This window comes from Arachis ipaensis, chromosome B03 (genome assembly GCF_000816755.2).
Source record: "Arachis ipaensis cultivar K30076 chromosome B03, Araip1.1, whole genome shotgun sequence".
Lineage (NCBI taxonomy): Eukaryota > Viridiplantae > Streptophyta > Magnoliopsida > Fabales > Fabaceae > Arachis > Arachis ipaensis.
The window spans coordinates 35,580,868-35,592,256 of NC_029787.2; positions in this window are offsets into that span (position 1 = coordinate 35,580,868).

The window sequence follows — 11,389 nt, forward strand, 5'->3', positions numbered from 1 at the left end:
TGGCAAGTTTCAAAAGTCACTTTTTTTTAGCTTTTGATTTATGAAAAGTAATAATATTAATGTCGGGTGCAATTTTTAAAACCAAATTACGGCTTTCTAAGAAAATATTTAAAAATTTATAGAGAAGTTAAAAAAAATGACTTCTCTCATAATACTACTAATTTTTATCACATTTTTATAAAATAAGTACTTTTAGAACTAAAAATCTAAATACAAAATAACTAATTTATAAACTACTTTTAATATAATCATTTATTGTTTAAATTATTTTTTCAAAAAGAACTTAGTTAAGTTGTTTACCCAAACTAGACCTATGAGTTATAACTTATGAATTTGGTATTAGCCTTGAATTTCACTAGAATCTTTTTGCTTCCCAAGTATATCGGATTAGAACTGTATTTAATAAAAAAAATGATTAAGATATTATTTTAATTCATGTTAGATTTAAATAATTATAGTTAATCATGACTAGATTGGTGACTCGTTGATTGAATATAAGTTTATAATTCAGTTACTTCGTACAACAGACCTATGAGCTTAAGTCAAAACTCAGCTCAGGGCTGCCATTCCCTTATTATTAAGGAAATAACGAATGAATAATGATTTGAGGGTAGAATGATAAATTTAAAGGTCAAAAAACATGAAAACCGTTGGGCAAATAATTAAGGGGAAGTTATATGTTGATTTAGGATATAGATGTAATATGTGTGATCAAGAAATGTCTAGGTGAGGCCATAATTACTGGCTAGCCAAATAGTAGGTACAAACACTAATGGTTATGGTCCTCTCTCTCTGGCTGGGATTGTAGCATTTAGAGAAAGAAAAAATGGAAACCTTTTGATGCTGATTGTCTATCCATCGAAAGCGTTTGAGAGTAAGAACGGTGTAGTGGTCACTCGCGATAGTGATGCTATTCTTAAGGGTGGATGTGGGATGTATCATGTTTATATATAAGAGATAAGATTTTAGAGTAGTAATAATAATAAGTGAACTACCAAAATTATTATTTGTGAAAATAATTATGTCATTCTCAATACTTATTCATCCATTGCTTTATAACTCGGTTATTGTTTATGATGTATTATAATTCGACCTAAATTATCATTCATTCTTTGCTTGTAACTGACACTTTTATTATTAACTTAATGACCATCATTTTCATCTTAATGACCATTATTCTGACTTACTAAGGGTCATACCATCAACTCTATTAATCAATTCTATGTCTATAAAAGACACCAATTATATTTTTATATCTCAACACACACAATATATGATAAATTTTATTTTTATGTCTTATATTCTATATTCATAAAATTATTATAAACAAAACATATGATAAGTTTTATGATAAGTTCTATTTTCATGTCTTATATTCTATATTCATAGAATTATTATAAACAAAACACATGATAAATTCTATTTCATGTCTTACATTCTATATTCATAGAATTATTATAAGGATACACACGTGATAAGTTCTATTTCACGTTTAACATTCTATAATCATAGAATTCTTATACCTCTTAAACACTTACTGACTTGAGCGTCGGAGTGTCTTTTGTAGTTACTCACCCCTTGTTCTCTCTTTGCCGACGTATAACTCATCTCGATGAAAAGCTTGAAGTCATTTATCGGCGGACGAGCTATACACTGGCTAATCTCAACAAGAACAATTGGCACTCACCGTGGAGTGAGTACCTGCAAAGGCACTCCGATGCTTAAATTAGTATTCGAAATTCAATCCATCTAGAGAAAATACTTTATCTTCTTTATATAGGAAGAGGTGTTTTTTGCGTTTCATTGGTCATGATTATACATATTAAAAGGTAATCATATTGCATTCAACCGTTATAATACTCGGCTAGGTGTTTTGTTATAAATTGTGCCGTTAGGACGAGTTATGGCTCATTAAGCCGATCTGTAAAGTACAGCGCCGAGTTATATCTTTGGATTGTATCTTCGGATTGTAGCAGTTATATCATAGCCCCCAAGTTTAGTCTGACGATATTTTTAATGAAGTAGTTTGAGCTTTTGATGAGCTATAACTCGGCAAATAGGATAGTTATGGAGCTCCCAGTTCAACATACTTTATTAAAAATAATATTAAATGGTTGCTTTGGAAAAGTTACAGTTTTAAATGAAGAGAGAGAGATAAGTAATGATGGCATTAAAGAGTTTTTCTTTTTCAATGCATCTGAACGGTTGATTTGATTGATGGAATGGGTGTGGTGGAACTTAACCGATTATTTTTGCTTAACTGCATTGGAATTCAAATAGTTTTTCCCAAATCATTATTTCATTTGGGTTAGGAAATGCTTTTGAAGGTTGCTGGGAAAGAGATGAGTAAAAGAGGTACGTGCTAGCTTTCTTCTTTCTGTGTATTTTTTCTGCAACTTTTGAATTTTGTTGATGAATATGGGTTTTGAGAAAGAAAAAGAGAAGAAGAAAAAAGTTGACTGGTCATATGATTGGTTAGTGAAGATGCTAAAATGCGTACATCTTTGTTCACAGATGTGGAAGCTGTGAGAGAGATAGATGTGAAGAAGATAGTGAAGGTAGGTTCTGAGGTTCGTGTTGAGTTGTTACCGTGTTCTAGTGTTGACTGCGTGTATCATAGAGGAGAGGATTTTGAATTTTTCTTCATGCATGGCCGTGTCTTGGAGGAACTGAGGGTAAAGCTTCCATTTTCAGAATCTCAGTATCAAGTGTTGAGGCAGTTGAATTGTGCCCCCCTCTCAGCTTTATCCTAATGGATGGGACTTATTGGGAAGCTTTGAAGTGTTGATGGATTATCTGGAAGAGAAACCTTCATTGGAGCTTTTCTTCTCCATGTTCCACGCTAAAGGTGTATGGAAAGGGGGATGGATTAACCTAAATAGTTCTCCAGATTTTGCTATTTTTAAGTTGTATAAGTCCTTATTTAAGGACTTTAAGAAAATGTATCTAAAGGTTAGAAGTGTTGAGGACGACTTCCTGTTCTATTTAGATAAGGATTTAGGAGAAAAATTTTCTTTGTGGTGGTGCTCGAAACCGCAGAATATTCTTGGGTTTGAAGGGATAAATCCAAGAAATGAATGTATTATTGAGTACTTGGTCAAAGTTGTCGACCAAAAAGAATTAATCTCGGTGTTTGATCTACTGCAATGGGATGAGAATAGACAAGCAGTGATAGACTATTTAGGTAAGTTTCTGAAATATTGTGGTGTTTTCAAAATTTGGATATGCGCTTGACTGTTTGATTTGATTTTGTTTCAGGGGAAAAATATCCCGGGGTATCTGCTGCCACCCTAAGAGCCCGAGTTAAAAGTAAAAACCTCGAGAAGGAGGGGTTGACGTCCAAAGCGGATAAAGCTTTTGGTGCTGGCGAGGTGAATCAGCCCAAGCCGAAAAGGAAAAAGGTAATTTTGAAAAGAGAAAAACTGATGTGGTGGATCTGTCGGAGGGTTCTGAGGAAGATATGGATGAGGTTCTGATTGAAGAAATTCATGCTTTTTTTGAGAATCAAAAGAAATTGCATGAAGTTGCCGACCAGAGTGAAGGCTCGTCGCTATGGGGTAAGAATTTTCCTTATATGATCACTGCCGACAAAGTTTGTCAGTCGTCGACAGATGTGTCTTTGGCGAACGAGGTTGGAGACATCGCCATTGATCAATAAATAAGCATCGCAAGCTTGCTAGGCAGAAGCAAAATCCTAATTTAAAAGTGGAATTGGCTTTAAGGAATGCCAAAGTAGCCGAATTGGAAATAAAATTGTCTGAGAGCGAGAAGGAGTTGAAGCTGATGAAAGAAAATTATGCAAAGGAGATAGAGGATTTTAAGAAAAAAGAGACCGACCTTTCCACCATGAGTGCTCAGATGATTGAGGTGACGGCAAAGTTGAAAGAGATGGAGAAAAATAAGCAGGTAGAGATCCTAGATTTGTTTGTTGAAGGTTTTTGAACGGGCTTTATTGCAAGCAAAGTTTCTGGCTCCTGAGTTTGATTTTTCTCAGATGGATCTAGGAAAGATAGTTCGAGATGGAACCATGTTGGAGGATGATGGTGTAGCTGAAAAGGAGGATGAGAATGTCGAATAGTTAAATTGTAATGGGACTTGTGTGTTTTGCGAACGTTTTGTGTTTTGTTTAGGATTTGGTTTGCTCTTTATTGAGCTTTTCTTGAACTTTATATTATTTGGACATCTAAAAACAGTATGAATGTTTAGATGTGTATGTCAGAATAGCCTTTGATTTCTGTTTAATTGGTAAAGGCGTTTGCATCATTTGTTTGATAGTAATATGTTTTATGGTATTTGTGTTTGCTTGACCTTAGTCAATAGTTGTTTGATGGTTATATCTTAAAAAGATATAATTGAGAAGATAGGATTGTTTAGCTTAGATCGGAATTTTGAATATAATATTTGAGATCCGTATACTATGATTGAATAGAGGTCAGAGCAAGAATGAAAAAATATTACAACAAGATAGAGTAAATGAAAAATATAGTATTGTACATGTATTCATAGACCTTTGATTACAAAGGTGCAAGTAGGCAAGCCTCGTTAAAACCTCTCCAAGCAAAATCCTTTTTGGGAAAAATCTTGTGAGTAGGAAAAAGAGTACTTGCCTGGCCCTGACTTTTAACTGTAATATAACTTTAAGGATGAGACATTCCAGGTATTTGGCAGAGTATTACCATCTAATGATTGTAATCGGTAGGCCCCGTTGTTGAGTACTTCAATAACTCAGAAAGGACCTTCCCAGTTTGCTGCTAATTTGCCATGGGCTGGGGGTCTTCTAGCTTGTTCTGTTTTCCTTAGCACCAAGTCATTGACGTGAAATGATATTGGTTGAAGTTGTTTGTCATGTCGCCGAGCTATATGCTACTGCATAGCTCGGTGGCGAATTTCTGTCAAGAGTCGGATTTCTTCAATTGTGTCTAGATCTTGTCTTCGAGCATCATCATGATTCTCAAGATCAGCAAGTTGAGTTCTGAGTGAGGATTGAGAGATTTCTACAGGTATCATTGCTTCAGAACCATATACTAAGTGAAATGGTGTTTCTTTTGTTGTTGAATGCACAGTAGTGTTGTATCCCCAAATTACTTATGGAATTAATTCCGACCAAAGCCGCTTAGCATCATCGAGCTTTTTTCGCAAAGTGTGTAAGATGAATTTTTTGGCGGCTTCTGCCAAGCCGTTTGTTTGTGGATGTTCTACCGACGAAAAATGTTGTTTGATTCTTAAATTCTGCAAAAAAAAAAAGAGGTGAATTTGTTATCAGCAAATTGGCGACCATTATTAGTGATAATGTGCCGAGGTATGCCGAATCGACAGATAATATGCTTCCACACAAAAGAAATCATATGCTGAGATGTAATTTTTGCCAAGGGTTAAGCTTCTATCCATTTGGAAAAGTAATCAATGGCGACGATTAAAAATTTTACCTGTCCAGGTGCTAATGGGAAGGAGCCGAGTATATCTAGTCCCCATTGATTGAATGGCTAAGTTACCTCGAAATTGTGCAGGACCTTGACGGGTAAGTGTATGAGTGGTCCATGCTTTTGGCAGTTTGTACATATTTTGATTCTTTCAATGCTGTCTTTCTGCAGTGTTGGCCAAAAGAATCCTACTCGGAGTATTTTGGATGACAAACTTCTAGCGCCGACGTGTGTACCACTGATGAGCGGATAATTTATACGCTTTTTGGCATTATTTTTACATAGTTTTTAGTATGATTTAGTTAGTTTTTAGTATATTTTTATTAGTTTTTAAATAAAAATTACATTTCTAGACTTTAATATGAGTTTGTGTGTTTTTCTGTGATTTCAGGTATTTTCTGGCTGAAATTGAGAGACTTGAGCAAAAATCAGATTCAGAGGTTGAAGAAGGACTGTAGATGCTGCTGGATTCTGACCTCCCTGCACTCAAAGTAGATTTTCTAGAGCTACAGAACTCCAAATGGCGCGCTCTCAATTGCGTTGGAAAGTAGACATCCAGGGCTTTCCAGCAATATATAATATTGCATACTTTTCCCGGGTTTAGACGACGCAAACTGGCGTTCAACGCCAGTTCCATGCTGCATTCTGGAGTTAAACGCCAGAAACAGGTTGCAAAGTGGAGTTAAACGCCAGAAACAGGTTACAAACTGGCGTTCAACTCCAAGAGAAGCCTCTACACGTGTAAATCTCAATGCTCAGCCCAAGCACACACCAAGCGGGCTCCGGAAGTGGATTTATGCATCATTTACTCATTTCTGTAAACCCTCGTAACTAGTTTAGTATAAATAGGACTTTTTACTATTGTATTTACATCTTTGGATCATCTTTTGGAACATCTTTTGATCCTTTGATCACGTTTGGGGGCTGGCCATTCGGCCATGCCTGAACCTTCATCACTTATGTATTTTCAACGGTAGAGTTTCTACACACCATAGATTAAGGTGTGGAGCTCTGCTGTTCCTCACAAATTAATACAAAGTACTATTGTTTTTCTATTCAATTCAAGCTTATTCCGATTCTAAGATATTCATTCGCACTTCAATATGAATGTGATGATCGTGACAATCATCATCATTCCCAACCTATGAACACGTGCCTGACAACCACTTCAGTTCTACCTTAGATTGAATGAGTATCTCTGGGATTCCTTAATCAGAATCTTCGTGGTATAAGTTAGAATCCATGGACGGCCATTCTTGATATTCGAAAAGTCTAAACCTTGTCTGTGGTATTCCGAGTAGGATCTGGGAAGGGATGGCTGCGACGAGCTTCAAACTCGCGAGTGCTGGGCGTAGTGACGGTTCATCTTGTTGCTCAGATTAGGTAATTTTATTTTAATTTTAACCTTTTTGTTTTTATTAGTCTTAATTTTAAAAAAAATATTTTCGAAAATATATTTTTCTTCAGAATTTTTAAGAATGAATTCTAGTGTTTCATGATGATTTGTTGAATCCTGGCTGGCTGTAAGCCATGTCTAATCCTTTGGACCAGGGTTTCAACTTATCATCACAAGAGCTTGTTGATCTTCACCCATTTGACAGTTACACACATAGTTGTTGTATACATGGGAGGTAGGCAATATCTGCTGAAGCTTGGCTGGCCATTGTCCATGTCTAGTGTTTTGGACCGGAGCTTTCACTGAAAGCTTGGCTGGCTAGTAAGCCATGTCTAATTCCTGGACTAGAGCTTTAGACTAACATTGCAGATTCCTGGAATTCTTATTAAAAATTTTGAAATCCTTATTTTTCTTCTTCCAATTAATTTTCGAAAATCCAAAAAAAATTATAAAATCATAAAATCAAAAATATTTTTGTGTTGCTTGTTTGAGTCTTGAGTCAATTTTTAAGTTTGGTGTCAATTGCATGTTTTTAAAATTTGTGCATTTTTCGAAAACTCATGCATGTGTTCTTCATGATCTTCAAGTTGTTCTTGACAAGTCTTCTTGTTTGATCTTCATATTTTCTTGTTTTGTGTCTTTTCTTGTTTTTCATATGCATTTTTAATTTCTTAGTGTCTAAATATTAAAAATTTCTAAGTTTGGTGTCTTGCATGTTTTCTTTTATCGAAAATTTTTCAAAAATACATACTAGATGTTCATCATGATCTTCAAAGTGTTTTTGGTGTTCATCTTTGCATTCAAAGTGTTCTTGCATATTTTTCTTGTTGTGATTCATAATTTTCATGTTTTGAGTCTTTTTGATGTTTTTCTCTTTCATCATTAAAAATTCAAAAATAAAAAAATATCTTTCCCTTTTTCTTCTCATCAAATTCGAAAATTTGAGTTGACTTTTTTCAAAAATTTTTAAAATCTAGTTGTTTCTTATGAGTCAAATCAAATTTTCAATTTAAAAATTTTATCTTTTTCAAATCTTTTTCAAAAATCAAATTTTTTTTCAATTTTTTTCCTTTCATAATTTCGAACCTTTCAAAATTATTTTCAAAATCTTTTTCTTATTTTTATTTCATATTTTCGAAATTAATGCTAACAATTAATGTGATTGATTCAAAATTTTTAAATTTGTTACTTGCCTAGTAAGAAAGGTTCAATCTTTAAACTCTAGAATCATATCTTTTTAGTTTCTTGTTAGTCAAGTAATCAACTTTGATTTCAAAAATCAAATCTTTTTAAATTTCTTTTTCAAATCTTTTTCAAAATAAATTTCAATCACATCTTTTAAAAAAAATTCAATTTCAAAATCTTTCCTAACTTCTTTTCTAACTTCTTATCTTTTTAAAATTGATTTTCAAATCTTTTTCAAACTAATCCTATCTTTTTGTTTCAAAACTACGTAACTGATTCTCTTTCTAATTTTCGAAAATCACCTTCCTCTTTTTCAAAATTCAATGGCCGAAAATAATAACAATGCAAAGAAGATGCTTGGTGACTTTACTGCACCTAATTCCAATTTACATGGAAGAAGCATCTCAATCCCTGCCATTGGAGCAAACAATTTTGAGCTGAAACCTCAATTAGTTTCTCTGATGCAACAGAATTGCAAGTTCTATGGACTTCCATCCGAAGATCCTTTTTAGTTTTTAACTGAATTCTTGCAAATCTGTGATACTGTGAAGACCAATGGGGTTGATCCCGAGGTCTACAGGCTCATGCTTTTCCCATTTGCTGTAAGAGACAGAGCTAGAATATGGTTGGACTCTCAACCTAAAGATAGCCTGAACTCTTGGGATAAGCTGGTCACGGCTTTCTTAGCCAAGTTCTTTCCTCCTCAAAAGCTTAGCAAGATTAGATTGGATGTTCAAACCTTCAGACAAAAGGAAGGTGAATCCCTCTATGAAGCTTGGGAGAGATACAAGAAACTGACCAAAAAGTGTCCTTCTGACATGCTTTCAGAATGGACCATCCTGGATATATTCTATGATGGTCTATCTGAATTATCAAAGATGTCATTGGACCATTCTGTAGGTGGATCCATTCACCTAAAGAAAACGCCTGCAGAAGCTCAAGAACTCATTGACATGGTTGCAAATAACTAGTTCATGTACACTTCTGAAAGGAATCCTGTGAGTAATGGGATGCCTCAAAAGAAGGGAGTTCTTGAAATTGATACTCTGAATGTCATATTGGCTCAGAATAAAATATTGACTCAGTAAGTCAATATGATCTCTCAGAGTCTGAATGGATTGAAGGAATCATCCAACAGTACTAAAGAGGCATCTTCTGAAGAAGAAGCTTATGATCCCGAGAACCCTGCAATAGCAGAGGTGAATTACATGGGTGAACCCTATGGAAACACCTATAATCCCTCATGGAGAAATCATCCAAATCTCTCATGGAAGGATCAACAAAAGTCTCAACAAGGCTTTAATAATGGTGGAAGAAACAGGTTTAGCAATAGCAAACCTTTTCCATCATCCACTCAGCAACAGATAGAGAATTCTGAGCAGAATCCATCTAGCTTAGCAAATATAGTCTCTGATCTATCTAAGGCCACTGTGAGTTTTATGAATGAAACAAGGTCCTCCATTAGAAATTTGGAGGCAGAAGTGGGCCAGCTGAGTAAAAGAGTCACTGAAATCCCTCCAAGTACTCTCCCAAGCAATACAGAAGAAAATCCAAAAAGAGAGTGCAAGGCCATAGCCTTACATGATGTGGCCGAACCCAAAGAGGAGGAGGAGAACGTGAATCCTAGTGAGGAAGACCTCCTGGGACGTTCAGTGACCAATAAGGAGTATCCCTTTGAGGAACCGAAGGAATCTGAGGCTCATCTAGAGATCATAAAGATTCCATTGAACCTCCTTCTACCCTTCATGAGCTCTGATGAGTATTCTTCCTCTGAAGAGGATGAAGACATTACTGAAGAGCAAGTTGCTAAGTACCTTGGTGCAATCATGAAGCTGAATGCCAAATTATTTGGTAATGAGACTTGGAAAGATGAACCTCCCTTGCTCACCAATGAACTGAATGCATTGGATAGGCAGAAATTATCTCAAAATAAACAGGATCCTGGTAAATTCCTAATTTCCTGTACCATAGGCACCATGACCTTTGAGAAGGCTCTGTGTGACCTGGGGTCAGGAATAAACTTAATGCCACTCTCTGTAATGGAGAAACTAGGGATCTTTGAGGTGCAAGCTACTAGAATCTCATTAGAGATGGCAGACAACTCAAGAAAATAGGCTTATGGACAAGTAGACAATGTGTTAGTGAAGGTTGAAAGCCTTTACATCCCTGCTGATTTCATAATCCTAGACACTGGGAAGGATGAGGATGAATCCATCATCCTTGGAAGACCCTTCCTAGCCACAGCAAGAGCTGTGATTGATGTGGACGGAGGAGAGTTGGTCCTCCAACTGAATGAGGACAACCTTGTGTTTGAAACTCAAGGATCTCCTTCTGTAACCATGGAGAGGAGTTCCTTTCAAGCTCAAAAAGAATGAGTATCCGAAGATCCGACTTGAGATCCAAAGAAGAGGTTGGGAAGCTCTCACTAACCCTATTCAACAAGTCGGGATCCTAATGGTTCAAGAGTTCTATGCAAACGCATGGATCACTAGGAACCATGATCAAAGTTTGAACCCGAATCCAAAGCATTGGCTCACCATGGTTCGGGGGAAATACTTAGATTTCAGTCCGGAAAATGTAAGGCTAGCGTTCAACTTGCCAATGATGGAAGAGAACGCACACCCCTACATAAGAAGGGTCAACTTTGATCAAAGGTTGGACCAAGTCCTCATAGACATATGTGAGGAAGGAGCTCTGACTCAAGAGGCAAGCCGGTTCAATTAAGAAGGCATGACCTCAAACCAGTGGCTAGGGGATGGTTAGAGTTCATTCAATGCTCAATCATTCCTACTAGTAACCGGTCTGAAGTTACTATAGACCGGGCCATCATGATCTATAGTATCGTGATTGGAAAGGAGGTGGAAGTTCATGAGATTATACCTCAAAAACTTTACAAGGTAGCTGACAAGTCCTCCACTTGGGCAAGGTTAGCCTTTCCTCACCTCATATGCCACCTCTGCAATTCGGCTGGAATTGACATAGAGGGAGACATCCTCGTTGAAGAGGACAAGCCCATCACTAAGAAAAGGATGGAGCAAATAAGAGATCATGGACCTCAGCAAGAGCATGAGGAAATTCCTCACCATGAAATTCCTGAGATACCTCAAGGAATGCACTTTCCTCCACAAAACTATTGGGAGCAAATCAACACCTCCCTAGGAGAATTAAGTTCCAATATGGGACAACTAAGGGTGGAACACCAAGAGCATTCCATCATCTTCCATGAAATTAGAGAAGATCAAAGAGCTATGAGGGACGAGCAACAAAGACAAGGAAGAGACATAGAGGAGCTCAAAAGCACCATTGGTCCTTCAAGAAGAGGAAGACGCCACCCTCACTAAGGTGGACTCATTCCTTAATCTCCTTGTCTATTTATTTTACTGTTTTT